Below are 15,598 nucleotides of genomic sequence, written 5' to 3'. Positions count from 1 at the left end.
CATGTTTGAATTCTAATGCAATAAATACTTCTGAATGGTTAGTCAAATCATTTTTTCCCTCAGCACCTTCTGTCTAGTACATAACCATAAACTGTTTTATTATTTAATTTATTATCCCGGAGTTAAAATTGCAATGAATGCATTGAAAAAAATAACCACAAAGAAAGTTTTTTCATAAAATGTCATATTCAAACCAATTTTAATTTCTATTACACATTAAATTATAATAAAACCCATTATAGTTTTTTTTAGCATTCTAATTTCTATATGCTCTTGCTAATTAGGTTATTCCCATTAAGTGAATATTCTTTTAATCAACGGTAATTTCATCTCAGGGTACTGATAGTTACCCCCAAGTGACTTTACGTCTTAATTTCTTTTTTTTCCCTATGAAACATATTTTAATATGTTTACTTTGGTTTTGTCTCTAATTCCACACCTAATTTACACTAAAACTTAAGGGTGTTGTATGAAGAAAATCCATTTTTACTCCTATTTCACTCATACCTTAATGACTTGGATAGACTCAGCCAGAAAAAGAGGATACCATGCCTACTTCCTTGGCCCTCAAGTCTTATACTCAACTCTCATACCACTTCCTCTTTGTGACCCTGTTAAGCAATTATTTCTTTCCTTAGATGGTTTCATAGGTCTATGACAAGACAAATTTAGGCCTGAAGAGACTGGTGGTGTTGATAGACATTCTGTAAAAAAAATGTAAATGAGTTTTGGGAATTCCACTTCAACATAGTGACATCATACTTGCTCTTGAACCATAAACAACTAGAAAACTGATAAAAATATATGACATAGCTATCTTTGGAAATTGGAGAACAAGCTAAGCAGAACATCAACTCAAAAGAAAAGAAGCAAAAGATATGAGAACAATGATCACCACATCATTTTGCCTGGAGAGACTTTTCAAAGGAGGAGGATCTCAAGAAGAACATGGCACACTTGCAGCATTAAGGAGAAGAGAGCAGATTCAGGTAGACAGAAAAGACAGGACTTTGCCCAGTAGAGTATTAGGAAGGAGGAGTTACAGAGAAAGAGTTTCAGTAAACATGCATGGAGTCAGCTGGTGAATATTAATCTATGCGTACTTAGAATGGAATTCCATGATGCAAGACAAGTAACACCTGGAACGTTATAATCTGAGCAATTCCCTGAGCATTATCTCTGTGCATTCTAATCAGACAGAGTGGAGACTCTTCACTAAATGCCCAGAACGTTTGGTGGAGACTACAGTGGGTAAAAGACTAAAGTAATGGATAATAAAGGTTGAAAGAAAAAAGCTTGAAAGAAAAAACTAATTCATAAATAACTTGATTGATTTATAGAAACAACTTGAAACACTTTTTAAAGGGAGACAATTCCAGCATTCATTGAGGTAAAGATCTAGCATTAATTAAATGCTATTAAAAATATTAAAAAATAGGGATGCCTGGGTGGCTTAGTTAAAGTCTGCCTTCAGCTCAGGGTCCAGGGATGGAGTACCACATCAGAACTCCCTGTTCAGTGGGGAGTCTGCTTCTTCCTCTTCCTGCTGCTCCCTCTGCTAGGGCTCTCTCTCACTCATTCTCTCTCTGACAAATAACTAAATAAAACATTTAAAAAATATTAATAAAGAAGTAGAAAAATGTGCCCATTTTAGAACATCAGTCAATAGAAATAGATCCAGAGATGACAGATACAATGGAATTAACAGAATAGTTGAATAATGTTCATCATTAGGATGAAAATGTGAAAAATAAAAAATAACAACAACAAAAACATTTAGAGAAGAATTATAAAATATCTGAAGTGAAAAAATTCATCAGGTATGCTTATCAGCAGATTACGTATTCTAGAAGAAAAGATCAGCATATTTGTACACACAGCAACAGAAAAATTTCAGATGGAAGTATAGTGGGAAAAAGGACCTAAAAGTTATGAGTGAACCACAGTGATATGTAGGAAAACACCAATTGATCTAAATATGTGTAATTAGAATCCCAGAAGGATGAAGGACAGTAAAATATTTGAAGAAGTAATGACTATAATTTTCAAAACTGATCAAAATCATAAATCTACAGAGAAATGTCCTCAATAAAACAGAAGCATGACAAAAACATAGACCATGATACAAAGTTATATGAAAAATCAAATTGTCAAAACAAATGATTGCAAAAAATTCTTAAAGGCAGACAGAAAATACATATAGCATATGAGAAACAAAAATGAATTCTGAAACAGAAAACAATAAAATGGCATATTTATAATACTTAAAGAAAAAATGCCATACTATAATTCTATATTTAGGAACTAAATCCTTTATAAATTAAGACAAAACAAAGATATTTGTTTAAACAAATAAAACCTGAGAGAATTTGTTGCCAGCAAACCAGCACTTAAAACTCTTCAAAGAAAAGTAGTAAGAGATAGAAGCTCAGTTGTTTTTTTGTTTGTTTGTTTAGTTTTTAATAAAGATGATCTACACTTTACATATGATCCAGAAATTCCACATCTACATGTTTACTGAAGAGAAATAAAAACATGTTCACATATGACTTGCACATGAATGTTCTCATAATCTTCTTTATTCAGTATAGCCAAAAACTTTAAACAACCCAAATGTACTTCAAAGGTGAATGGAAAAACAAATTACAGTGTAAACAATGAAATATTGCCATTCATGGACTGCTGATGAAATATTATTGAAGAATTTCAAAACAAAACATCCCCAAACAATCTGGTGTCACAGACCTTGTATTGTCTGTCATTTTTTCGTGGCGCTCAGGTAAAAATAAAGAAAGAAAGAATTGTTTATGTGTTTAAGTCAAATGATTCATAAGTATTTCTGTGCTAACATACACTGAGTGGCTGTTTGGGAAATAATATGTATTAGTTGAAAGAAAAATAACATCTTTATTTTACTCCATGAAAAAACTACATTGGATTTGTGCACCCAATGGGCACTGCATAACTTCTCAAGATGGAATCAAATTTAATATCACCATCCAATTACCTCTTTCACATTGATTTTCATGTAGTACTTACTTATTATTTTTTTAATCATAATAAAAAACTCAACTTCACAAAGACTTGGTGTCATCAAAAGGAATGTAACTCAATTTAATGTTGAAATTTTGTATTACTTCAAGCTAGTAGCCCACACAGCTTTTGGCAGATGTCACTATGTTTCCTTAAAAATCTAAAATATGTGATATCCTTGTGAATTCTCCAGTGTCCCTGTGTGACTCTGCATAGTTTTAGATCTACGATCAAAAAAAAAAAATAGTCAAATAAAGAAACCCAAAAAAGTATGCATGTATGCATTATATGATTACATGTATATGTATATGTAAAAAAAGCAAATTTCACTTACAGTGACAGAAAGCCAAACAGTGTTTGCTAGGAACCAAAGATTGGCAGAGTTTTCACAACAAAGATGTTTGAAAGACATTTTGGATAATGTTGATGTTCTTTATCTTGATTAGTGGTGGTTACACTGTTGTGTACAATTGAGCTCTTCTCTTAAAATAGGTGTGTTCTATTGTCACATATTATGTCTCAAAATATATGTATCCCAAAAAATATATCCTAAAATATGATTTAGGGGAAAAAAAGCAGTCTTTTGAGAAAATATATAAAGTGTCTATTGGAGGGCAGTTTCTTTTAGAATAGCTAAAGATAGATTAGAAATTAGGACAACAGATAAAAAAAAATGCAGGATGTAGATATGTATATATATAGACATATATATACATACATATAAAATCTCTTTTCTTTTACAAAAATAGCAGAGATAAAAGTAAAAGTAAAAATGAGATAATTATTTTTGGAGAAGGAGTTAGAGAAATTCATAATAGGAAGGTTTTTGGATTTTTTTTATAAGACCGAATAGATAGTCATAAGCTCGGTTAAAGAGTAGCATATTTACCAACAATTTAATGTATGTTCTACCAGAGTCCAAATGGAATTTTTTCTAAAATATGGAAGATATTGTTTTTGAAATTAGCCGTTGTTAATCAAGGAGATGGTCAAAATTATTTATTCAGCCAAGATTGGACATGAAGGTACTATATACAAGTTATACGACACTTTAATCTGGTGGCTGGATCTACAGACTAAAATATTGCAACATAAACCAATATTTTTGAGCACTTTCTTTATTCTAGGCTTTTACTGTATTTTTATTAGACTGTCATTTAAATCCTACAACAACTCCACGATATAGGTACTTTTACTGCAATCTCCATTTTACACATGATGAAATTGAGTCATGAGTTTATATAATTTGTTAGTGATCAAATACTATTATATGACTTAAGCACAGGTAATATGATTCCAAGGTTCATTCTACTTATCTCTATGCCCAAACTTTACCAATGATCTGTGCATGGTTCTAGAACTATGACCAAAAAATTATGTCAGGGGTGCCTGGGTGGCTCAGTCATTTAAGAATCTGTCTCTCTCTCTCTCTTATGATTTTATTTCTTTATTTGAGAGAAAGAGAGAGAGATAAAGAGAAAGAGCATGAATGGAGAGTGTGGAAGAGGGTGACAGAGAGAGAGAGAGACAATCTGGCTTTATAGTCAGTGGGGAGCCTCTCCATCTGCCTCTCCTATCCTCACTCTCTCTCTCTAAAGCAAACAAGTAATTACATCTTTAAAAAAATTATTTCAAATGAAAACAAAACAAAACAAAAGGGTATTCATGTATGCACTCTATGATTCCATGTATATGAATTCAATCAGAAGACTTGATTTATTTTAAAGATAGACTGAGATGTAACACTGAGATGTGGACCTGATACCTAGTAGTCAAAAATATGAAGCCCTTGAGATCTTTATCTTCTATGATTACAAACACACTTTTTCCTTGCATAGTTTTTTCTTAGGACCCTTCCTTTGTTGTATAATCTTGGCAAGGAACCTAAATGCATAAGAGTATAATGCTTATAATGTTTCTTAAAATCAGGGCATGACCTTTACCAAAGCACTGAATGTCTACTTCAAGAAATCATCAAATATGAGGTTATTAAGACATCTTTTTAAAAGGTCATTTGATGAACTATATAAATTCAAGTATAGGATAATTATTTTTTAAAAAGGTAAAATAAGAGGGCAGATAACATATAACAAAGGCTAATGGGGTATATAAAGGACTAAGATTTATAGCATCAAGGTTTGGAAAAAGCAAAATTTTTTCCTAGATTAGAGATATTACCAAATAAAGAGAGGTAAGAAGAAGATAGTTATTTGGAAAAGAATTTTTTTAAAAAAGGGAAAACCCCAGCAGGCAATGAAAATAGAGGTCAAACATGCTGTTTGAACTTGAGTACAGAGGTTTTTTAAAAATAAATCCAAATTCATTTTCCAGAATCTTTCTTTTTATATAGGGTCACATGAACATTTTCACAGACTAGAGAAAGGGTTACACTTATTTAGGAAAAGTTATAATGGGAATGAACTATTTCTCTTCTTATGAGATGTGATAATTAACATTTATATAACTTCATCCACTTGCTTGACTGTCTTACTTTTTTTTTTAGAAAAAGAAGAGTGAGCAAATATAAAATTAAAAAGTAAAAGCATCTATTACTGAATTTCTATAGTTTTAAACAGATTTATTTGTTGTAAATGTGCTTATCTGATATGGAGCACTGGGTGTGGTACATAAACAACGAATTCTGGAACACTGAAAAATTAAAAAAAATATTTTAAAAATAAATAAAAATATATTCTGGACCATTTAACTCCTAATGGTCCTGACATTATGCAGTAATGGCTAAGCCATTCCAATTGTATTCTATCATCAAGTTAAAGACTAAATAATCTGCTTCCAGAGAAATTGAATTATTTTCTTCTAGTATATAACACATGCTGGACTAGCAATCATGTAAAGAAAACATGAGGATTTTTGTCTTATGCCTAGAATATACAAAGCTAGGGAGAATGTTGCTCCACTCTAATAATAATAAAATGCCAAGAATTCTATAGAATCATAGCTTTTCTTGAACCCATAAGAGAGCTGTGGTTTACCTGCAAAAACTAGCAGGTAATATAAGGAAAGATAGTAAAGTATCTCCAAGTAGAGATGAGATGTAAATCCTAGCTCACTGTGGCTGTGAGGAAAATAGGGCCTCTATACCAGAGAATAAACAAACATTGCCTACAATTGCAGTGGATCAATAAATAGGGGTTCCATTAAAGTATATAACACCTAGCAGCCACAAACACAAGGAGAATTCATATCCCTTCATGGGCTCTTATTCATGGATCTTACATGGTGCTCTTAGAAAGACTGGGAACAGGATAAAAGACTGGACAAAATCTCTTATAGTGAGGCAGTCCTGGAAGAGAGAAGGCAGGAAAGGTATATAGCCTTACTTGGTTGTTTTGTTGCTAAGAAAACAAACAAACAAACAACCTTAAGACACAGGCAGGTAGAGCTGAAACTCTAACTTTGCCAGAGCAAAGATGAAGACAGGCTGTGGTAGAGGAGATAAAGAAAACAAAAAAACAAACAAAAACAACTCACAATTCTACCCCCGGAGAGGAGGGGGGCAGGATTTCTGAGAAAGCCACCCTGAAGCCTAGGAAAACAACTGAGTCAGGAAAAAGAAATTGTCCTCTTCCACCACCACACAGGCTAGAAAACACCAAGTAACAAACAATAGCTGACTCTTGGTTGGGGAAGAACAAGAGCATATAGAAAGCTAAAGCATTTGGAAAAGCTTAAAGAAGGTATATATGAAAATCAAGATAATCCTGCATTTAAGCAAAAATTGCACCAGAGGAATTTGAAGCTGATGATGCACTGAAGGTAATCACAGCAATAACACCAAATCCAGTTCAACTGTTGACTAGGATGACTCAATCCCCCATCCTAATAGTATCAGAACATGAAACACTCCCATTTCCAGGAAAAACTACAATTACCTAAATGTTTAGGGGTGCCTGGGTGACTCAGTGGGTTACAGCCTCTGACTTCAGCTCAGGTCATGATCCCAGGGTCCTGGGATCCATGGGCTCTCTGCTCAGCAGGAAGTCTGCTTCTTCCTCTCTCTCTGCCTGCCTCTCTGCCTACTTGTGATCTCTGTCTGTCAAATCAATAAGTTAAAAAAAAAAACTGTTTAATACTTTATATAATATGCTAACAATCAACAAAAATTAAAAGGTATATAAAAGATAGACTGCAAAAAAAATTACTGTTAGGAGACAAAGTAATTAACAGAATCAGACTTACAGAAGAGCCAGATATTGGAAATGCCCAACAGGGAATTTACAATGAATCTGATTTATATGATAAAGAGTATAATGAAAAAGGTGAACAACATGTAAACAGCAGGGACCAGAGAAATGTCAACAGAGACAAGAAAATTATAAGGAAGTCAAATAATAATGTTTGAATTCTTCTTTAAAATAAATGTGTAATATATAACAGGTAACAGAAAAGAAGAAGCCTTTGAAGGTCTTATCATAGATGCACATAGCTGAAGAAAGAACTACTAAACTTGAAGATAAGGCAACAGAAATTTTGCAAATTGAAATTAAAAAAAAAGGGGGGGGGAGAAAGAAACCCAGAACAAAACATCCAAGGCCAAAAGGCAATGTCGAATAGTTGAACCTATATACAATCCTCAAAAGGAGAAGAGAGGAAAAATTGGGGGAAAATACTTGAAGAGATAATGGCTGAAAATACACCAAAAATAATGAAAAACTGCAAAATAAATCACAACTAAAGAAGTTCAGAAAACAACAAGCAGGGTATATAACAATAAACATTCTTGGACACACCATCTTCAAATGCTAAAAATCGAAGTTAAAGAGTCATTCTCAAAGGCAGCCAGAGAAAAAAGTCACTTTCCAGACAGAGGGGGAAAAAAAAGAATTAAAACAGATTTCATTAAGTTTGAAAAAGAGAACAATAAATATGCAAACTTTCAACCCAGAATTTTATATACTGCAAAAATGTATTTAACAGTTAGAAGATAATAAATACTTTTAAAAACAAACATACTAGGTTTAGGGAAGAATTGTATTAGTCTAAGTTTTTACAATATGCAAGAAGTGGGAAATACCTTTTGAGTATAGGTTATGATTAATGAAATATATTTATTATAACCCAGTTAAAAGATACTAAAATAATTTTTAAAATATAAATTATACATCAATAGTGAAGATAAACTGAATCATAAGATATACGTAATTACTATGAAAAAAAGAAGAACAGGCAGAAAAGAGGAGAGTAACGAAACTCAGCTGAAACAAATAGTCAACAACAGCCAAAATGTAGCTTTTAATCCAATCATATTAATAATTTACTAGATTTAAATGATTCAAGCCTACCCATTAAAATACAGTTTCTCGAAAACAAAGTAAAGCCTTTATAACAAAGACAAAATGATATGCTTTCTATGAGAAGTCCATTTTAAATATGAAGAGATTGATAAGTTAAAAGTAACATATATATATATATATATATAGAGAGAGAGAGAGAGAGAGAGAGAACGCACACAAGTACTAATCAAAGGAATGCTGTATCTATATGAATATCAGATAAAATAGATTTTTAACAGAAGGAAAGTTAGCGATGATAGAAACATTACCTAATGTTAAATGGGTCAATTCAATCAGGAAGATATACATAGCCCAAATGTGAATGCATTTAACAACAGAACTTTATTCTTTCTTTTGTTAATTATTTTTATTAACATATAATATATTATTTGCCACATGGGTACAGGTCTATGAATCATCAGGCTTACATATTTCACAGCACTCAACATATCCCATGCCCTCCTCAATGTCCATAACCCACCACACTCTACATACCCCCATTCCCCCAACAACCCTCATTTTGTTTTGTGAGATTAAGAGTCTCTTATGGTTTGTCTCCCTCCCAATTACATTGTGTTTTATTTTTTCCTTCCCTAACCCCCAACCCCCCGGCCCTGCCCCTCAAATTACTCATATCAGAGAGCTCATATGATTACTCTCTTTTTCTGACTGACTTATTTCACTCAGCATAATACCCTCTAGTTCCATCCATATTGTTGCAAATGCAAGATTTCAAATTTTTGATGGCTGCATAGTATTCCATTGTGTGTGTGTGTGTGTGTGTGTGTGTGTGTGTGTGTGTACCACATCTTCTTTATCTTCTTTATCAGTTCATCTGTTGATGGACATCTAGGTTCTTTCCATAGTTTGGCTATTGTGGATGTTGCTTCTATAAACATTCTGGTGAATGTGCCCCTTCAGATCACTACATTTGTATCTTTAGGGTAAATACTGAGTAGTGTGATTGATGGGTCGTAGGGTAGCTCTATTTTCAACTTTTTGAGAAAGCTCCATGCTGTTTTCCAGAGTGGTTGCACCAGCTTGCATTCCCACCAAGAGTGTAGAAGGGTTCCTCTTTCTCCACATCCTTGCCAGCATCTGTCATTTCCTGACTTGTTAATTTTAGCCATTTTGACTGACATGAGGCGGTATCTCATTGTGGTTTTGTTTGTATTTCCCTGATGCTGAATGATGTGGAGCACTTTTTTATGTGTCCCTTGGCCATCTGGATGTCTTCTTTGCAGAAATATGTGCTAATGTCCTCTGCCCATTTCTTGATTGGATTATTTGTTCTTTGAGTGTTGAGTTTGTTAAGGTCTTTATAGATTTTGGATACTAGCCCTTATCTGATGTGCAGATATCTTCTCCCATTCTGTCAGTTGTCTTTTGGTTTTGTTGACTGTTTCCTTTGCTGTGCAAAAGCTTTTGATCTTGATGAAGTCCCAATAGTTCATTTTTGCCCTTGCTTCCCTTACTTTTGGTGATGTTTCTAGGAAGAAGTTGCTGCTGCTGAGGTCAAAGAAGTTGCTGCCTGTGTTCTCTTCAAGGATTTTGATGGATTTCTTTCTCACATTGAGGTCTTTCATCCATTTTGAGTCTATTTTTATGTGTGGTATAAGGAAATGGTCCAGTTTCATTCTTCTACATGTGGGTGTCCAATTTTCCCAACACCATTTGTTGAAGAGGCTGTCTTTTTTCCATTGGACATTCTTCCCTGCTTTGTCGAAGATTAGTTGACCATAGAATTGAGGGTATATTTCTAGGCTCTCTATTCTGTTCCATTGATCTATGTGTCTGTTTTTGTACCAGTACCTTACCGTCTTGATGATGACAACTTTGTAATAGAGCTTGAAGTCTGGAATTGTGATGCCACCAACTTTGGCTTTCTTTTTCATTATTCCTCTGGGTATTCGAGGTCTTTTCTGGTTCCGTATAAATTTTAGGATTATTTGTTCCATTTCTTTGAAAAAAAATGGATGGTATTTTGATAGGGATTGCATTAAATGTGTAGAGTGCTTTAGGTAGCATAGACATTTTCAAAATATGTATTCCAATCGATTAGCATGAAACATTTTTCCATTTCTTTGTGTCTTCCTCAATTTCTTTCATAAGCACTTTATACTTTTCTGAGTACAGATTCTTTGCCTCCTTGGTTAGATTTATTCCTAGGTATCTTACGGTTTTGTGTGATTGTAAATGGGGTTGACTCCTTAATTTATCTTTCTTCTGTCTTGCTTTTGGTGTATAGAAATGCAACTGATTTCTGTGCATTGATGTTAAATCCTGACACTTTGTTGAGTTCCTATATGAGTTCTATAAGTTTTGGAGTGGAGCGTTTTGGGTTTTCCACATAAAGTATCACATCATCTGCAAAGAGTGAGAGTTTGAATTCTTTGCCGATTTGAATGCCTTTAATTTCTTTTTGTTGTCTGATTGCTGAGACTAGAACTTCTAGTACTATGAACAACAGAACTCCAAAATATGAATCAGAACTGTTAGAACTAAAGCGAGAAATAAACAAATTCCTTATTATGGTTGGGAATCTTAAAACTTTTTTCAGCTAATAGAACAGGTAGTCAAAGCATCAATAACGAAAGAGAAAATCTGAACAACTCAAGGAACAAGCATATTAATTGAAATATATAAAAATAGTTCATTAAAAAACAGCTGAATACACATCATTTTCAAGTGCACATATTCTGAACCCTATAAAAAACATCTCAAGATACTTAAAAGAATTGAAGTTATAGAAATTATCTTCTATGAACCTTACAGAATGGACGTAGATAAAAATGACAGAAAGATTTATGAAAATTTCCCCAATATTTAGAAATTGAACTTCCAAACAAACCACAGATTTAAGGAAAAGGAAACATGGAAACTATTTTGGATTGAATAAAAATGGAAAACACACGTATCAAAATTTGTGGAATACATCTAAGGCAGTGCTGAGTGGGAGATTTCTAGCATTAAAGCCTTAGAAAAGAAAGTTCTCAAATCAATGACATAATCTTTCAAGTTAGTGAACAAGCCATAAGCACAGCAAGGTAACGACAAAGGAAGCAGAAGGAAGGAAATTATAAAGGTTACAGTAGAAACCAATAAAATTGAATATAGAGGAAAAAATCAATAAAATCAAAAGATATTTTTTGAAAAGCTCAAAAAATTGATAAACATCCAGTCAGAATGAGAAAGAAAAAAAATTGCCAATATTAGGAATGGAAAATGGCTCATCCCTACCAATAGTATAGTCATTAAAAGGACAATAAAGAAATATTGCAACTTTATGTCCATAAATTCAACAACTTAGATACAATGGGAAAACTCCTAGGAAGACACAAACTTGCAAATTTCATACAGAAAGAAACTGATAACCTGGGAAATCCTGTATTTATCTTAAAAATAGATTTTTAGTAAAAATTTTCCAGCAACAACTGAACTCACAGCCCAGATAACTTCACTGGTGAATTCTGAGACAGAAATAAGAAAGAAATAAGACCAATTATACAGAAGAAAGGAAAGAAATAAGACAAATTATGCAGAAATAACACCAATTCTGTATAAATTCTTCCATAAAATAAAGGAAAATGGCGTACTTCTCCACTCATTTACCAAAATTAACCAAGGACATTACAAGGGAGAGAGAAAGAAACCTAAATATCAGTAACTTTGATGAACCTAGAGGCAAAATTCTTTAACAACATATTAACAACTCAAATTCAGTGTGTTTTAGTGTAATGGAAAATATAGATATCAACAGAAGAGGAAAATGTTCCAAAAGTAGATCCACACAGGTATGATCAATTGGTTTTGGAAAAATTTTTAAAAAATTCTATGTGGAAAATAATAATGTTTTATATATATATATATATTTTTAAAACAACATCAAATATTTTATTGTCTCTTTTCTCGTTATATTGTAACCATATGACAAAGTATCAGTCGTACAAGATATCATTCTCTTTTACCTCTATCTTTCTGCCAGAAATGTGGGCTTAATAGTGAGAACTCCAACAGCAATTTTTGCAACTGTGAATAAAAAGCCATGAAAACCTCTATATTTTAAATAAATTTAATAATAATAAAATAATAAAAATAAATAAAAATAATAAATAAGAAATAATAAAAATAAATAAAAATTTAGTAATATTTTTATTTTTTAAAATAAATTATAGACTAATTCGCATTCATATTACATACTGATTCATACGTTGCAAACATATGAAAATTTATTCAAAATGGATTAAAGACTTAAGGGAAAACTCAAAACTGTAAAACTTATAGAAGAAAAGATAGTGGGATGTCTTTAGGACCTTGGGCAGGGCAGTGCTTTTTTTAGATATGATTGCAATGCATGATCCATAAATGAAAATACTGACAAATTGAACATCTACTCTTGACACTGTGAAATGAATCAAAGGTCATGACACAGACAAAGGGAATATTTGCAAAATACTTTTCTAGTAAATGACATACCTCTAGAATGTTTATAAACTACTCAAAAATCAATAATGAGGAAAATCTATTTTTTAAAGATTTTTATTTATTTATTTGACAGAGAGAGATCACAAGTAGGTAGAGAGAGAGACAGAGAGAGAGGGAAGCAGGCTCCCTGCTGAGCAGAGGGCTCCATGCGGGACTCTATCCCAGGACCCTGAGATCATGACCTGAGCTGAAGGCAGCAGCTTAACCCACTGAGCTAACCAGGCACCCAGAAAATCTAATTTTTTAAGTACAATGTATTTGAATAGACTGCTCATCAAAGAATATATGTGAATGGCAAATAAACATATGAAAAGATGTTCAATGTCAGTAATCATTAGTTTAATCATTCAGATTAAAACCACAAGGAGATACCACTACATAACTATTATGATGGCTATTTTTTTTTTCGAAGTAAAATTCATGAGTACTAATTTCCCATCTGATTGATAAATTAGAGTCACAGGGCTGACCCCTAAAGCAAAATATCTTCCTTTATAGACTGTAAGGGATAAAGAAACAGTGTTAAATATAAAACCGTAATATAAACTTGAAAAATTTCTTAAACATTTAAGTTTTTTTTATAATGTAACAATTATTACTGATAGAAAAAGTTTTTATTCATAATTGAAATTATGTTCCTTATACAAGTCTTCTTCATTGTATTGTGCTTTGCTTTATTGCACTATGGTGTTTTGTTGTAGTGTTTTGTTTTGTTCTTACAATTTAAAGTTTTATGGCAGCCTTGCATTGGCCAAATCTTTTGGTGTCACTTTTTTCCCATAGCATTTCTTTTCTTCCTGTCTCTGTGTCACATATTGTCAATTCCTGCAATATTTTAAACTTTTTAATTATTATTACACTTGTCATGCTGATCTATAATGCTATTATGTTATTATTATAATTGTTTTGGGGTACTATGAACTGCACCCATGCAAGATGGCAAAATTAATTCATAAATGTGTGTGTTGACTGCTCTACCCATCAGCCATTCTCCCATCTCTCCCTGTCCTCAAATTTCCCTAGTCTCTAAGACACAACAATATTGAAATTGAGCCAATTAATACCTATACAATGATACATTGGCTTTTAAATGTTCAAGAAACCAAGAGTTCTATGTCTCTCACTTTAAATCAAAAGCTAAAAACGATTAAACTTAGTGAGATAAACATGTCATAGACCAAAAATTAGGCTTCTTGGACTAAATAGTTAGCCAAGTTGTAAACTCAAAGGAAAAGCTCCCGAAGGAAATTAAAAGTGCTGCTTCAGTGAACACATGAATGATAAGAAAGTGAAACAGCCTTATTGCTGTTATGGAAAAAGTTTAAGCTGTCTGTATAGAAGATCAAACCAGCCATAACATTCCCTTAAGCCAAAGCACTGTCCAGAGCAAGATCTTAACTCTCTTTTAATTCTTTTATTTTAATTAAGTTTTTAAATTTTAATTACAATATAGTTAACAGTGTTATATTAGTTTCATCTGTACAATATAGTGATTCAACAGTTCCATACATTAATTACTCTGTATTCATAAGTGTACTCTTTTTTTATTAAGTTCGATTAACCAACATGTAGTACATCATTAGTTTTTGATGTAGTGTTCGATGATTCCTTAGTTGTGTAATACCCTGTGCTTATCAGATCACATGGCCTCCTTAATGTCCATCACCCAGTTACCCCATCACCCCACTCCCCTCCATCCTGCAACTCTGTTTCCCATAGTTGAGAGTCTCTCATAGTTTGTCTCCCTCTCTTATTTCTTCCCATTCAGTTTTCCCTCCCTTCCCTAATGGTCCTCTGCACTATTCTTATATTCTACATATGAGTGAAGCCATATGATAATTGTACTCTTTAATCCCTATCGCCTATTTCATCCACCTACCCACCAACCTCCCCCCTGGTAACCATCGGTTTGTTCTCTACACTTAAGAGTCTGTTTCTTGGTTTGTCTCTCTCTTCTTTTTTTGTCTTTGCTTATTTTTTTGTTTCTTAAATTCCACTTACAAGTGAAGTTATATGGTATTTGTCTTTCTCTGACTGCCTTATTTCACTTAGCATTATACTCTCTAGCTCCATTCATGCTGTTGCAAATGGCTAGATTTCATTCTTTTTTATGACTGAAAAATATTCCGTTGTATAAATAGACCACATCTTCTTTTGCATTCAGTAATTGATGAGGACTAGGGGCAGCTTCCATAATTGGGCTATTATAAATAATGCTGTTATAAACATAAAGGTATATGTATCCCTTTGAATTAATGTTTTTGTATTTTTTGGTAAATACCAGTTATGTGATCACTGGATCACAGGGTGGTTCTATTTGGAACTTTCTGAGGAACCTGTTTGCATTCTCACCAACAGTGCATGGGGGTTCTTTTCTCTCTACATCTTCATCAATACTTGTTGTTTCTTGTTTGTTTATTTTTTAAAATTTTAGCCAGTTTTTATTTTAATTTTTTTAAAGATTTTATTTATTTATTTGACAGAGAGAGATCACAAGTAGGCAGAGAGGCAGGCAGAGAGAGAGGAGGAAGCAGGCTCCCTGCTGAGCAGAGAGCCTGATGCGGGACTCGATCCCAGGACCCTGAGATCATGACCTGAGCCGAAGGCAGCGGCTTAACCCACTGAGCCACCCAGGTGCCCATTTTTATTTTAATTTTAACTCTCTCTAATTCTGTGACAGTTGAGACAAGCAAGGAAGATACAAAGAAAAAAAAATTGAAGTAAGCAGATGTTGGTTCATGAAGTTTAAGGAATGAAGCCATCTCTAAAACATAAAAGTACAAAAT

This window comes from Mustela putorius, unplaced genomic scaffold, assembly GCF_011764305.1.
Source record: "Mustela putorius furo isolate JIRA1106 unplaced genomic scaffold, ASM1176430v1.1 tig00003863_pilon_pilon_pilon, whole genome shotgun sequence".
Taxonomy (NCBI): Eukaryota; Metazoa; Chordata; class Mammalia; order Carnivora; family Mustelidae; genus Mustela; species Mustela putorius.
The sequence above is the reverse complement of the archived record's forward strand: the minus strand, read 5'-3'. Positions refer to the sequence as shown.